A 15,926-nucleotide genomic window follows, 5' to 3' on the forward strand; every position below is an offset into this window, starting at 1 on the left:
GGAAGCGTTTTAAGACTGTTTTTCATATGAATGAGAAAAAAGGTGCAAAAAAGTGTAACAGGTGCACTACTAGCGAAGTCTTTGGCTACTGAATATTAACATTAACACTAATGATTTGAAGTAATCTTATGTTTCAATTCTTTAATATTACGTTATAATTTCATTGATCATATAGGATATTAATTATTCCATTATTATCATTATTAAATTAATATTCATAATTATATATGGCAAAATTAACAAGTATTATATATTATTCGCAATTATGTATATTAACAAGACTTTGGTATTATTGTTCGTGAAACGAGACATTAAGTTAGTATTGGTAGATTGGCGAAGTATTTTCTCTGGTTATATAGAACAATATGAATAGTAAGTTGATCGGTTAACGACAGAGTTTTAAAGAAATATGGTCTTAATAACTTGTATATGCATAAAATGAGTAAGCTTTTGTAGCTCATTAACAAAAGAAAAATTTTTATGTGGCGGGACGTAACAATAATGACGCAGTTTACGCGAAAACTATTAAAAAATGAATCCTTCAAAAGCGGATGGATGGGTGTTTTGGGGGTGGACACATTTTTAAGCGTATACCCCTTGTTGGTGAGTCCTGCAAAAAGCAAAAGCAGTTAGATTATTTATGTTTCTCCCATGGTTCCTTTCATATGTTGCCCTTTCAAAGTAGGAAAATATGCATTCAGAACACTGAAAGATAGAGCGAGTGGTATCTAGAGGAGCTAGACAATATTCACATTTAGAGAAAATTATTTCACCGGAGGTTACCCAGTGGCATACTATCAGGTCAGGTTTAACTCGAAATTGACGAATTTTACAACATGCACAACATATACGAACCGGGTTACGGTTTTTCTTAGTATATTTTCTATAGAATATTATTTTTTTACATTCTGCCTTGCAGATGTTTGGGAAGTGTGGTAACAGGTTATGGATGTCGTTATTGCAAGATGAATCATTTACGTTGCTCATTATGGTTTAACCAACAATTTCTGTTTAATTGGAATTCTTGAGCTTGTTCTCCTTGTAAATGATATAAAAACATCTCCTGCAGTCCGACAGGGGAGTTATGAGAGATAATAATAAATTACACATATGACATCTAAAGCCGTACAAAGAAGCTGGAGGAAAATATGTAACAATGTGGTATATAATGGGTTGAAGTTCTCTAGTTTCGAACATTTCACATGAACGATAGTAATACCGATCATTATGGGAGCAGATATATCCTTCTAATTCGACATGTAACAAGTTGGACAATGCGTCTAGGTCTTCATCAGGTATTACATTTGGCAGGAAATCCATTTAATCAGATGTTCTGCGAGATTCTCGCATACGTTCTCCTTCCAAATAGAATAAGAAACATCTCCTACAATCTATTATAGGAGTTACACTAGACACATTGCGAGCACATATGCAACATTTAGACACCGTGATGTTGGGGAAGGATTCAGATATGCTATGGTAATTTATATAGTAAAGTTCATGGTCTGCTTGTGACTTACATGAGACGCAGTAGTACAGATTATATCTTGAAGAAATATATCCGTTAAATTCTTCATGTATTACATGGGATAGTGTATCAGCGTATTCAATAGATAGCATTTTCTTCTATATTTTAATTTAAAGGGTTTTAATTTGTACTTTCATTCTCACTAATAGCAAGATTGGAAGGATTAATGGCTCTAAATATTTCGGCAATGTTTCGTGTGCAGACAGAACAATTAGCTAAATTATTATGGTTATAGGTCGCTGACAATACGAGCAGATGGTTCTGTAGGGATGTGGGGCAACAGATATAATGTGAGAATCCACTGGGAGGAAAAATCGCGAGTTACAAGTAGTATGTAACATACAATAGCAGGCGCAACAATAGTGACTATGGTTGTGCATGTGAAGATACCCATGTAATTTAATACATACAGCATTGGGGGGTGTTTGAGACATTATGAAGCGTTATTACACAGAGGTTGTATAAACAAAAGTTCAATGATATTCCTAATACAGGTAGAACACTCATGCAAAGGTCTCAGAGTAGTAAGAGTTCGAAGACAGTGATACAGACAGTTGATACAGTGGAGTTCAACATGGTGTGGTCCCAGAGAAAAGAAATGAGAAGATAATAGAGGAAGTTGAGATCTCAGTGAGGAAGATTGTACACCTTGATAACAAAGTTCACAGAAGTAGATATTCAGAAAGGGATCACGGTATCCTCTAATTTTAATGCAGCATACCGTGTCAATAAAAGACATGCCTTATGATATAGGGGTTCTATCATACACATTAAGAACTAAAGGATATTTGAAATTATTGACATGAGTTGAAGTACTATCGAGGAGACGTAACAACTCACTCGCAGTTAGGACGCACGAGATGCAATTGTCTATGGATCTAGTCTTTATCACAGTAGCACCACAGGTAGAGCAGCATTCGTCTCTAGTGACGTGGCTGTTTATTGTTACGTCCCGCAACAAAAATTTTATTTCTTATTTAAATACGCAAAACGTGCCTCTAAAAACTTGGAACTGTAATCCCACCGTTGAACGTATTAATCTTAATCCTACCGCGATGCATATTATTGTTAATATAATTAATATTGTTAATTAAAATTCCACCGCGCCATCTATTATCATCAGTATTTCTTATTATAAAATCCCACCGCGCACTGTATTATCGCCAATATTCATAGTACATCAATATTATTCCACTGCGCGATATACTATTGTCAATGTCTCCGAAAATAATCTTTCTTTATTAAAAAGCTAGCTATATATAACATAACCTCACTTAAGAATGATAGAAATAATTTTAAGTATTTACCCATATATAATATTCTCCGCATAAAAATTATCGACAATACAGTTTTCTACCTTACCGACGGAAGATAAAGTAATTTCCTACTTTATCGACAGTAGGTAAAGTCACCCGCGCAAAAGTTACCATCAGATGATAAAGTAATTTCCTACTTTACCGACAGTAGGTAAAGTCATCCGCACAAAAGTTACCAACAGATGGTAAAGTAATTTCCTTCCTTACCGACAATAGGTAAAGTCACCTGCACAAAAGTTACCAACAGATGGTAAAGTAGTTTCCTACCTTACCGACAGAGTAAAAGTTACCGACACATGATAACACAGTTACCGACGTTACCGACTGAAGATAATATCATTTCCTACTTTACCGACTGAGGATAAAGCTACTTCCTACTTTACCGACTGAGGATAATAATGTTGCTAACCTTATCGACATACAAGAGTATACCTCCTTTATTAGTATATTATCCTGATACTAGAAAAGTTAAAAACCAAAATTCAAAGGACTTTTATTAAGTTATATATACATATATATATATATATTTGTACACGTCTTTGCACCGACTATACATATATCTCATTATTTTAAGGCATAGACTATATCAAAAATCTTTGATTCCTTATTAACTCAAAAATAATATAGATATAAATCTCGTAATAATTTTTACTTAAAGAGCATAAAAAGCTGAATTGATACATATATGCATAATTATGAAAACTTCAGTATTACTAACTTTATAAGAAAAGTTTTAAATATCATTTTACGTATGCAATATTATAAGTCGCTATAAAGTGCTCAAGGTTAAATGCAATGCATTTCTCAGAAGCGCCGATCGATCGCAATTCTCAGAAATGCCGAGCTCGTCGCATTCTAAGCTCTAAGGCTATGGAATATTCCGTTCGAATATTATTGCGCAACATGATGCAACATGATGAAATAATTAATTATTATTAAGAGACAAACGAAATTATTGTTAAATGTTAATATTAAGAGCATATGCAATAATTTTTATTAATTTATTAATTCAAAAACCTAACGATTATAATTATTAAAAGTTAAATCCAAAGAATATTACGTTCGAATATTATTGCGCAACATGATGAAATAATTAATTATTATTAAGAGACAGACGAAATTATTGTTAAATATTAATATTAAGAGCATATACCATAATTTTTATTAATTTATTAATTCAAAAACCTAACGGTTATAAATATTAAAAGTAAAATCAAAGAATAAAAATTGTTGCATAACATATTGAAATAGTTAATTAATAGTCTTTATTCCGCCGTAAATTAAAATTATATTATTTATATTCCACCGCGTGAAATAGCTGCAATAATTTATTAAAAACAATTAATTTACATTATTTTATTCCACCGTGAATTAATTATATTCATATATAGAATAGCCGCAATACTTAATTGCGCCATGAAATGAAATTAATTTATATTACTCTTTTAATTATATCCCACCGCGACATAAAATAAATTATTGCACGCTAAAACAAGAATTTGTTAACAATATGTAACGATGCACCCCCTGCACGTTACTGTATTCCCGGCATGCGATCCGCCGGAAGCTGCCGCCCGGCAGAACACCCGCCGGGCAGAGGCAGGGGCGCGGTGCGCCCACACTTTTTTAAACGTTGAACACACCGCAATAATGGCTTTAAGCCGTTAGGCTAAAATTAGCCGAAAAGAATCGAGCGTCGCCGATGCGGCCCGAACCGCCGACCGGCGAAAGCCCGCGTTCGGCGCACTTCCCGAACCCCTCCGAACGGGCCCGACCGTACCGCTTTTCCGAAACCCGTTCGGAAGGGGTAATACCTCCGCGCGCCGACGCGGGTAATTAGCCGGTATAAAAAGGCCGCATTCGGCGAATTACCTATTTTTCCTATCCGCTCACGCAAGTGAAACGATCCGAAACCTAGACCGCTCCAAAGAATTAGCCAGCTATCAAGATCAGGAGGTAGAGAGAACTCTTCCTCCATCGAGCACTCTCGATTCTTGACACAGGCTCCTTCCATCTGAGCATTATCCGACCGAGAGAAACCGAATCAGAGTGCACTCCGGTTCGATCGAGGGATCTCGATATCGGTCTACCATCCGACCGCCTAAACGCCGGTGCATACACCTCGAGGTAGAGAGGAGAGCTACCTCGGACGAGGCATTCTCGTCGGCACGGCGTTCCCGGAATTTCCTATCTCCGTCAAGGAAATACTCGCGAATTTCCAAGAACCGTACGCTTATCACCTGCGTAAAAAACGGGGCTAGACCGAAAGCCCAGACGCGCGACAAAAACGCGAGCCACGCTACGTCAAACGGTCGTTGACCGCGTCGTTTGTAAACACACGCGGTATACGCGCATTCCAGCGTACGAACCCGCGAAAGATAATAACGCACGGGTTACTTGTGCATCGCGACCGCATACCCGCTGCATCGTACCGTCGTGCCGCACACACACACGCCGTTACATACATACGCACTGCAACGTGCAGTCACATCATTCTATTAGACCAACTATACATTTCACTTTTGTACACACTCAACGTGAATAAAGTATCGCTTTTATTTCTGACGAAAATTCCGAGCGTAATCTTTAAGCTTGCCTAACCGACAACCGAATCCTGATCCCGGCTGCGATTATCCGCCGGCACGCGCGGAGTTCGTCCGTGACAAATAATTATATTCATATAGATATATCTATATATATATACATATATCTATATCTCACTGCATAATCATAAATATATATATCATAAATATATATATTTTCAGATGTTAAAAGAATTGTAATTATAATAATTATGATATCAGAATTTATTAATAATATTTAAAAGCATTTTTATATAATAATACATAAAAGAAAAGAATGAACTTTTGAACGGAGCATGCTAGTAACTCCGTTGACATTTCTACGGTTAGAGCTTAAAATTCTACATTAGAAAATATATGCATGTGAACTGCAAAGAAATTCTGATAGTCAAATAATTATTATAAAAATTATATGTCAAAAGACAATGTAACCGATTCTATACTGACCGCTCCGTCGCCCCCACTCTAAATCAGAAGAGTCGCGCCATCTACAACTCAAGTTACGCCCACTCCCTGCGGCAACGCCCAGCGGCGCGCGCATCCCAGCTCGAAGAAGGGAACCAATGAGCGATCGCGCCGCCCACGCCTGAGGCGCACATCCTCCACCATCAGACCCCGGACGAAAAGTAGGGACCGACGCCTATATAAACCCATGCAGAGCGGTCCTCCTCGCATTTGTGCCCAACGATTCCCACAGTCAACACCTTCCGGCATTTTTGCCCAACGATTTCAACAGTCAACACCTTCCGGCACTTGGTTCAACAGTCTTGTACTTTGACATCTGTACTTACCATTGTACTTATCCAGACTTATCCAATAAACTCAGTAATTATTATACGACGACTTCATGGACTGCAACCCTCTTCCTGAGCCATCACCGAGGTAGACGGCATCCAGTGGAAGGAAGTAGTTTCCACTCATCAACGTACAGCAGATCATTAGTGAGTACACAGCCGAATGTCACTCATCTAAATTCCTAATTCAATTCAACTCAATACTAACAACATTAATTTTAATTCGGGAATCTATACCTTCAACAATCCACATTTCCGAATCCCTACTCTCCATTGATTCAAATCTTAAAACTTTATTTCAAATAGAATTATCTTTTGATTTTATTGAATTATTGAGTGTTCAACCGGTCTTTGGTTTAAACCACAAGAGTGAAATGTCGCCTTAGAGTAGTCAATTGATGTACGGTGAGGATAACTCCTTGCGGCACAGTGAAAGGCAATTATCCTGAGGGAAGTTTCCTTTTACTTGGAGCTGTTGATGAAACTAGTGTGTCTCGTACTTGACGTACGGTGAGGATAACTCCTTGCGGCACAGTGAAAGAGCAATTATCCTGAGGGAAGTTTCCTTTTTACTTGGAGCTGTTGACGATTTCTGAAAAAGAAACTAGTTCATCTTGTACATCGACACTATTCGAAAGAGCACGGGACGCACTCTTTAAAGACAGGTCGAATCATAGAATTTGAGCTCTGATTTAGTATTGCATAAAGAATGAATATTAGTTTAATAAAACTAAATCAGCAGACAGATAGACACTGACTTATAAGCAAATCCTTCCCAGCCTTCAATTAATTTAATTTCGAACTTGCATGACTTTTACTGGGACTTGTCTTCTTGATAAGACGACTCGATTGACAGTGAGTGAGTGCGAAACTGCTTCGGCAGGGCGAACCCGACGTGCGGCAGTGAAAGGGCAATTATCCTGAGGGAAGTTTCCTTTTTACTTGGAGCTGTTGACGAAACTAGTGTGTCTCATACTTGACGTACGGTGAGGATAACTCCTTGCGGCACAGTGAAAGGGCATTATCCTAAGGGAAATTTCCTTTTCACTTGGAGCTGTTGACGATTTCTGAAAAAGAAACTAGAGCATCCTGTCAATCGACGTTTGATTAGGCGAAGATACAATTTCGGCCCGGTTAATTGACAATTTTCATGAGATTGTCTTTTAATTTTGGAGCTGGTTGACGTAACCGTCAGATTGAATCTTGCCTTGATTTCAAGACACGAGATACATCCCAGAAATTAGTGATGATGCACTGGCTTAGCTTTTGATAATTTCAATTATTATTTTAGTATATTTCATTTATTATAACCTGACATTATAAGGTTAATACTAAGCCAGACGTTTGACAGGTGGATAAATTATTAAAGTATCCAAGCTCCTTATTCCTCCTCAAGCCTCTTCGATTTTCAGTAAACCGGCTTTTAGATATTCAAATCGCAATTTAAAAACAAAACTAACCTAATAATTTAACAAAATTATATAAATTACCGTCGGTCGATAAATTACCATCAGTCGGTAAAACCGAAATCTACATTACCGACGGTCGGCAAAACTAATGTTACCATCGGTCGGTAAAACAGAAATCTATATTACCATCGGTCGGTAACCTGAAATCTACATTACCGACGGTCGGCAAACCAAATGTTACCATCGGTCGGTAACACAGAAATCTATATTACCATCGGTCGGTAAACCAGAAATCTACATTACCGACGGTCGGCAAAACTAATGTTACCATCTGTCGGTAAAACAAAAACCTACATTACCGATGGTCGGTAAAACAGAAATCTACATTACCATCGGTCGGTAATTTTCGTGAGTCGATAATTACCCCGGGTCGGTAATCCATTATTACTACTATAATTTATTCTTCTCCGACTATATTCCAGCTGCGATCTAAACCCTTATGAAGCTTCAATGACTAGATCTGACTATTCCTCTCTTTACTTTTCGGTTAATAATTATTTTTACTGAACGGATAGTCACGCGAGACCTTTTCTTTTTATTTAACAGGTGTTGGTCAACGTAAGTAACATCGAATCTCTATACAATATTATTACATCTTCACTTAATTAAATAAATTGTTACCAAATTACATAATTAATAGATGGTCCGCGTACGACGTGCTAACCAGGGTACTCGACGAACGCATTCCATTCGCGAAACCTCTCGCCGTATACGTCGAAACAGACGTACACGACGCTTACCCCATATTATTGTTTCGCTGGATAAAGGAATCATAGAACCTACCCCATCTACGATAAATCAGTCTTCTCCTTCCATCCTAGAGGTCGCAGAAACAAATGTTTCAACGTCAAACGATCTGTCTCCCCCTCTAACTGAAGAAAATACAGAAATCCAAGAACCCCTCGACACTCAGGTAAATACTTTCGCTTCAACGACACCACCTGCGGGAAATAACTACACCTCCTTAGAAACAACAGAGGAACTACCTGAAGAACTGAGCGACTTTATCTTGGAAGCCGAAGAGCGAAACGCTGAGATAGCGCCCAACGCAGTAATACCAGGCCAACATAATTATTCGCCGGAAGAAGACGATTTCTATCCTCCCCCAAGCTATTCACCAGTAACCTACGAGGATCTAGACCCTTTCGCACCCTTAGAGATTCCCCAAATAGAAACCGCGATACCTATTGCAAATATCGATAGCGAATATTCATATATTCTCCCAGAAATATACGGTTACTCTCCGGAGGAATAAATTCACATTTATTCAAGTTATAAAAGAAAAGAAACAAAAGGTGAAATAAATAAAGAAATCTTAAATCTATATAACCCATTTATTTATTCGCATTCCCTCCTGAATCCTCTCTCTACGAGCACAACAGACCTTCAATCTCTCGGCGTCCCAGGGTATAGCCGGCCTAGCAGGTTGCCCTAAAACAAATTGAGAGATTAATTGCGTCCAACTGGGAAAGTAAGACTTCCAGACCAGTCCTGAGGAACTGGGGACGTAACATTATGAAGAAGTGTCTCTTAAGACGTCGATACTGGTTTTGGACAATTTGTGTGCGAATCCGAGAGTAACAATTGCTGCACAGATTAATGTCGTCGGTCAAACAGATGGCTCCTATTACATGCGTACAATGAGCGAATAGGAACGATTGTTTTACTTGATGTAGGAGCGATGAGTTCGGTCTAGGCTGGACTGGCTGCCTATGCCAGAGCATCTGTAACAGAATTATTTAAATTGTTATTTCATCCTGGCTGACAGTGGGACATTTTTATTTTATCTATGTGAACGATACGGTTTTGGTTTCCAATTCTAAGTTTAATATTACTAGGGGGTAATAATTCGAGTACTTCATGTGGTCCTGTGTACTGGTCGGCGAACTTTCCTTTTCGTGGTTCTTTTAATAAAAACACGTGCATTCCTATTTGGAGTTGTTGCGGATTTAAATGGCGGTCATAGTATGTCTTGCTCCTTTCCTTGGCGCGTATGAGATTTTGCTGGGCTTGGATTTGCAGATCTCTTATTTTATTAAAGAGATTTGTGATATATTCGTGGTAAGTAGGTACGATATTTTCTTCGATAATAGGATGTGCGGAAGGTAATTGAGCTATTCGCCCAAAAACCAGTTCATAAGGTGAATATTTGGTGCCTTCGTGCACGCTGGTGTTGTATGAGAACATTGCTAGTTTAATATATTTGTCCCAGTTATCTTCTCTATCTATTTGTGTCTTTAAATATTCCGTTAACACGTGATGTGAGCGTTGTTACGTCCCGCAACAAAAAATTTTAAATATTGCTGTGTAGAATAATATCAAGAATTTTTCATCTTATATAATTTTTAAATGTAATTATATATAATCACTATATATTCATATCACTATATAATATATATAATCAATATATATTCAATCAATATTCATATTATTTAGTTATCCTATATAACTAAAATACTAGCAAACTACCAGTGCTAACTGAATAGCTGGCTTTACATACATATATTAATCAAATAAAATTAATATATTTCTCAAATTAATTAATTTATCGAAAATTACCGAATTGTTATACATATATATATGTCACAAATTTCAATCATCAATAATAAATTGATTAATATAGTATATAACCAGAAGTATATTATGATATATTGGCAGAGAGAGAGAGAGAGTACTAACCATGTACGAAGATATTTATATAAAGTATTATTATTAATCAACTTTATCCAAGAGAGAAATAGATTCGAAATTTTGTTATTAAAGAAAACCTCCAACAAAATTATTTTAAATAATGCAAAATGTGTTAAAGGTGTTCGCGACAAAATTCAGTATAAATCATTCAGTATAAATCATTATATGAATATTTCCATAAAATTCTACTATTTCAAATATCAATTAACATATATATATATATATAACCAAAAATCTAGAAAAAATACTATATTATACCTGCAGTAATCGTGTATGTAAAATAATTATATACTTTAAATTAATTACAGAAAAGTGAGCATAACTGTTATATAAAACACTATTATAATTAACTCTTTTAGTCAAAGAGAAGACAAATTTAAATTTCTATTTTTGAATTCAAGTAATTTATATTGTTAGAGCAAAAATACCGTAAAGGAAAATACGTTCATATAAGTATATATACTTACTATACTGTAAAGTTTCATGAAATTTCCTTTACAATAAAATACGGAAATATTTATGGACCAACCAAGCTACCTCATAAAACATAACTCTTCACCTGAAAATTATAAAATAATATTAGAAACAATTTATTTAAAGACTAAGTAAGAACATCTTTAATTACAAAATAATACTTACCTAAAATCTCTTAATGATTGATCTTATTGTCCTATACGGATCGCTTCGATGGATGATGTAACTGGGCTGCCATAAGTGAGATGCAACAATTACAAATTTTGAAACCTGAAAATGGAAAATAACTAATTAATATTTGGATAAATAAAAGACATAACCTATAATAAAAATGCTCCGAGAGCGAGCCACATAAAAATATTAATTCGAAAATTTACAAAGAATTATCAATAATAAAAGGAAAGTTATAAGGTTAATATTCTACATACATATAAAATATATAAAACAATAAGTAAATGTACCGAGTCAATCGAAAATTAATATCCATGAATAATAATTATTACTAAAATAATACGTTAATCAGCAATAATAATCAATAATAAAATAATTGACGGTATATACATACATTCAAGAGAAATAAAATTAATAAATTTTCCTTGACAAATTATCTTTCTAAGTGTATATAATCCTCCATATGACTATATATATATAATCGCATTTACTTGATGTTCATTATATTTAGTTATTTTATACTATCAAAATATTAGCAAGCCACCAGTGCTAACCGAATAGCTGATCTTATATATTAATCAAGTAAAACTAATATATTCTTCAAATTAATTATTTGAGGTTTTATAACTATTGCAGTAAAGATTTCATTATATCTTTTCGTTATGAATTTTAAATATATAATACTTGCTGTGTATAATTTCGAGCATTAATAATAACGATAATAATGGAACAATTAATATTCTGTATGATCAACGAAATTATAGCGCAATATTAAAGAATTGAAACATAAAATTACTTCAAACCAATAGTATTAATATTAATATTCAGTATTCAGGACTTCGTTCGTGGTGCACCTTTTACACTTTTGTGCACTTTTTTTCTCATTCATATGAAAAACAGTCTTAAAACGCTTTTACACTATATAAAGTGTTGCACCATGCACTTTACACTTAAAAAGGCAATTTTTCTGAACTACACTTTTTAACTGCACTTTTGTGCACTTTTTGCACTTTTTCCCTGATATTGTTAGAATCAGTTTTTTATAATTATTACTATGTTTTTTGCCTTCAATTACGCCTCCTGGCGCTATAATTCGTTTTGTAATTTCGACACTTTTTGTGCACCTTATACACCCAGAAAGTGCAGATATTATTTTTATTCTAAATTAATCCGCGTAACTCCTATTCAATATTCAAAGTTGAAATAAGTCCATAAGAAGAGGAGACGTACATACGTATATGTTCGCTGTCGCTTTAATGTTAGAAATCAAGTCATCTGTGTCCGCCAGCCATCTCGAAACCTTGATATAGCGACACCTGAAAAATATAATAGCAATGTAAAAGGGAAATTATTGAAAATGTTATAAGGTAGAATATTCATAAAGGTAATACATACCTGAATCTTGTTAATAGACAATCTTATGATCCTGCATGTATTCTCTTCATAATAATATGGTCAGCTTGCCATGAATAGCTGCAGTAATTTCGGATCTTGAAAGCTGAAAAATAATAATTAAATAATATTTGGTCCTATAGAAGTATAACCTACCACGAAAGACTAATAATATTTTAGAAGCTAATTCATGTAAAGAAATTATTAATATAGAATATTAATAAATGCTAAAATCATTGAGAAGATTCGTTAAATTAATATTTTATAAACGTTTACATACATATACATATAAAATATAAGAAGACCAAAAATTAAATGAAATGCATTAAATTAATTAAAGCATTAATACTTATGAATAATAATTTTTATAGAGACCTCTGGTAAAATAATATGAATAAAATTTTATACATAACTCTTTGCTGCATGCAGAATTATAAGTCTTATAAGCGTCCAAGGTTAATCTTCGTTCGCTCCATTATCTCTCCTATGTCCGGTGTACGTCAATACTTGCGTCACCCGAACGCGCTACGCTGAGAATAAAATTAATTCATTAATAAAAATTTAAAAGACAATACATTAAAATAATAAAAGTACACATATATATATATAATTAATAAATGCATTATGCAATTAAATAAGACTTTTAATTAATAAATTTATCAAATAAACTTCCGAAATAAATTACGCAGCAGCCTCAAAACCATTTCAATACTGCATATTCTCATATGCCTTAAGTCTGGCTGTCATCCGTGGATAATTCATTGGCCCATATCCTTTCCAACACATATTATATATGTAAATGCAACCTAGACAAATGAGGAAAAATTTTAATTAATAATACATTTAAAATCTAAGCATAAAAAACGTAAGAATTAATGTCAAAATCAAAATGACAAGTGTATGTACCGGGAAATTAATAATAAGAATAAAATAGCAACGTGATTTTATACGCGTAAATTAATAAGTCAATCTAAGCGCACAGACTAAGTCCAGCGTGCCGCGTTATCTCCCCTATCGCCGCGTTATCTCCCCTGATGTTTTCAACATCCGCGCCCGAGTCTTAAGACTAAGGGGACTCGAAAATAATGTATGTATGAATATTATATAGAGCATTATATATTGCAGGCGTAATAAATGCAAAATTATAAATTATTAAAAGGGCATATATATATATGTACATATGCCAAATAAGCATAAATATTTAAGAAGTTAACAGTAATAATTTTCAATCAACCTCTTATTTCTTCAGAAGGAAATTATTAATACTCATCAAACTATTAAACAATTATTAAATAAATTTAACAACATGGTTAAAAATTAACAAACTACATTTATGCATTCTTTAAAGATTTAAAATCAAGTAACGTCTACATACATATATATATATATATATATATATATATATCCTACATAATAAAGCTAATAGCAAAAAGCTATAGGAATAAAAATTGTTACAAGCAAGATTATTAAGTCATCTTATAAAGCGTTATAAGAATAAATTCACTCACCAAGAGACAAGCGAAACTCCGAGCCATGAGCTCATGCGGCGATAAGATAAAAGCCTGGCGCGACTGCCTGGCGCGACAGCCACATTCTTCATCTCAAGAACTATAATGAATAAAATTATTAGTTAAGCAATTATATTAATCTTCACAATTAAATTTTCAATATTAATTAACACTACACGAACTTATGTATTACACATATACATCTATATATCCACACATACATATATATATACATGAAGCGAATATATTATAATATAAAGTCATTGTAATTATAATAGTTAATGATACCAGAGTCTATTTAAACAATTTTAAATGTTATAATATTAGACAGTATAAAAGATTACAACCATTAAATGTTACTTTCGAACGGAGCATGCTAGAAAGACCGTTCACATTTCTATATACATTCTATTAAGAGAGCTTAAGGTTCTGCATTGGAAAATATATGCGTGCAAAAACTCTGGTAGCTAAAAACTATTATAAAATTTTACCTTTGTAAAATAAATTAATAAGAAAATTAATAATTGAAGCACGAACGCGACTGACAGCTCCGTCGTCCCCACTATCCCCACGCAAGAGCACGCCCACTACGTCACAGCGCGCTTGAAGAAGAAGGACAGCTATAGCGGCAAACGGCGGCCGAGCCGTCTACGCCGAGAGCGCGCGCATTCTCCTACCACTGCGGACGCCCGGAACGGAGTAGGGACCAGAGGGTACCTCAGGGAGCGCAGCTCAGTCTTCCGTTATTACGTCCCGCAAAAAAAATTTTAAATATTGTTTTGAAGAATAGTATATAATCTTTACGTGTAATTATATATAATCACTATAAATTCACTATATATTATATGTAACCAATATATATATATATATATATATATATATATATTCACTCAATATTCATACTATTCAGTTATCATATACAACCAAAATATTAGCAAACTACCAGTACTAACTGAATAGCTGGTCTTATACAGGGTGACCCATTTTAACTTAGGCAGCCAAATAACTCGAAAAATAAGCAAGATAGAGAAAAATGTTTTAGACAAAAGTTGTATGGTTTCGAGGGGGCCATAAGATGGTATCATTGGTTTGACCTTGAAGAGTCATTTGAAGGTCACGTGAAGGTCACTTCAATTTTTTTAAATGGAACATCCTATATATTTTTGTACATTCTTGTAGCTCATCTCGAGAGCTTTCCAAAACACTATAATTAAGTACATTTTCGTTAAGTACTTTTTGAGTTATGAGGCTTGAAATAATTTCTTAATTTTACATAAACCGTAAAATATCTTGTAAAATATTCATTTTTCGATTACCTTACCTTAATAGTTTTATGTACAAAATAATGAGAGGAATCAATTGGTGTAAAGAAAACACATAGTTGTTTCGAAGAAAAAATATGTAATTTGCAATTAACAATTCCATATTTTTTCTTAAAAACAACTATGTGTTTTCTTTACACCAATTGATTCCTCTCATTATTTTGTACATAAAAGTATTAAGGTAAGATAATCGAAAAATGAATATTTTACAAGATATTTTACGGTTTATGTAAAATTAAGAAATTATTTCAAGCATCATAACTCAAAAAGTACTTAACGGAAAGGTACTTAATTATAGTGTTTTGGAAAGCTCTCGAAATAAGCTACAAGAATGTACAAAAATATATAGGGTATTCCATTTAAAAAAATTGAAGTGACCTTCACGTGACCTTCAAATGACTCTTCAAGGTCAAACCAATGATACCATCTTATGGCCCCCTCGAAACCATACAACTTTTGTCGAAAACATTTTTCTCTATCTTGCTTATTTTTCGAGTTATTTGGCTGCCTAAGTTAAAATGGGTCACCCTGTATACATATATTAATCAAGTAAAATCAATAAATTTTTCAGAATAGTCGTTTACAATTATTGTAATAAAGATTCCACTATACGTAACTACTGTATATACAATTTTAATGAGGTCACAAAAGTCCCACATGACTACTTTAAAAATCACTC

Source organism: Camponotus vicinus, unplaced genomic scaffold, assembly GCF_025532165.1.
Source record: "Camponotus vicinus isolate PSW18456_S1 unplaced genomic scaffold, iyCamVici1.0 SCAF_11, whole genome shotgun sequence".
Taxonomy (NCBI): Eukaryota; Metazoa; Arthropoda; class Insecta; order Hymenoptera; family Formicidae; genus Camponotus; species Camponotus vicinus.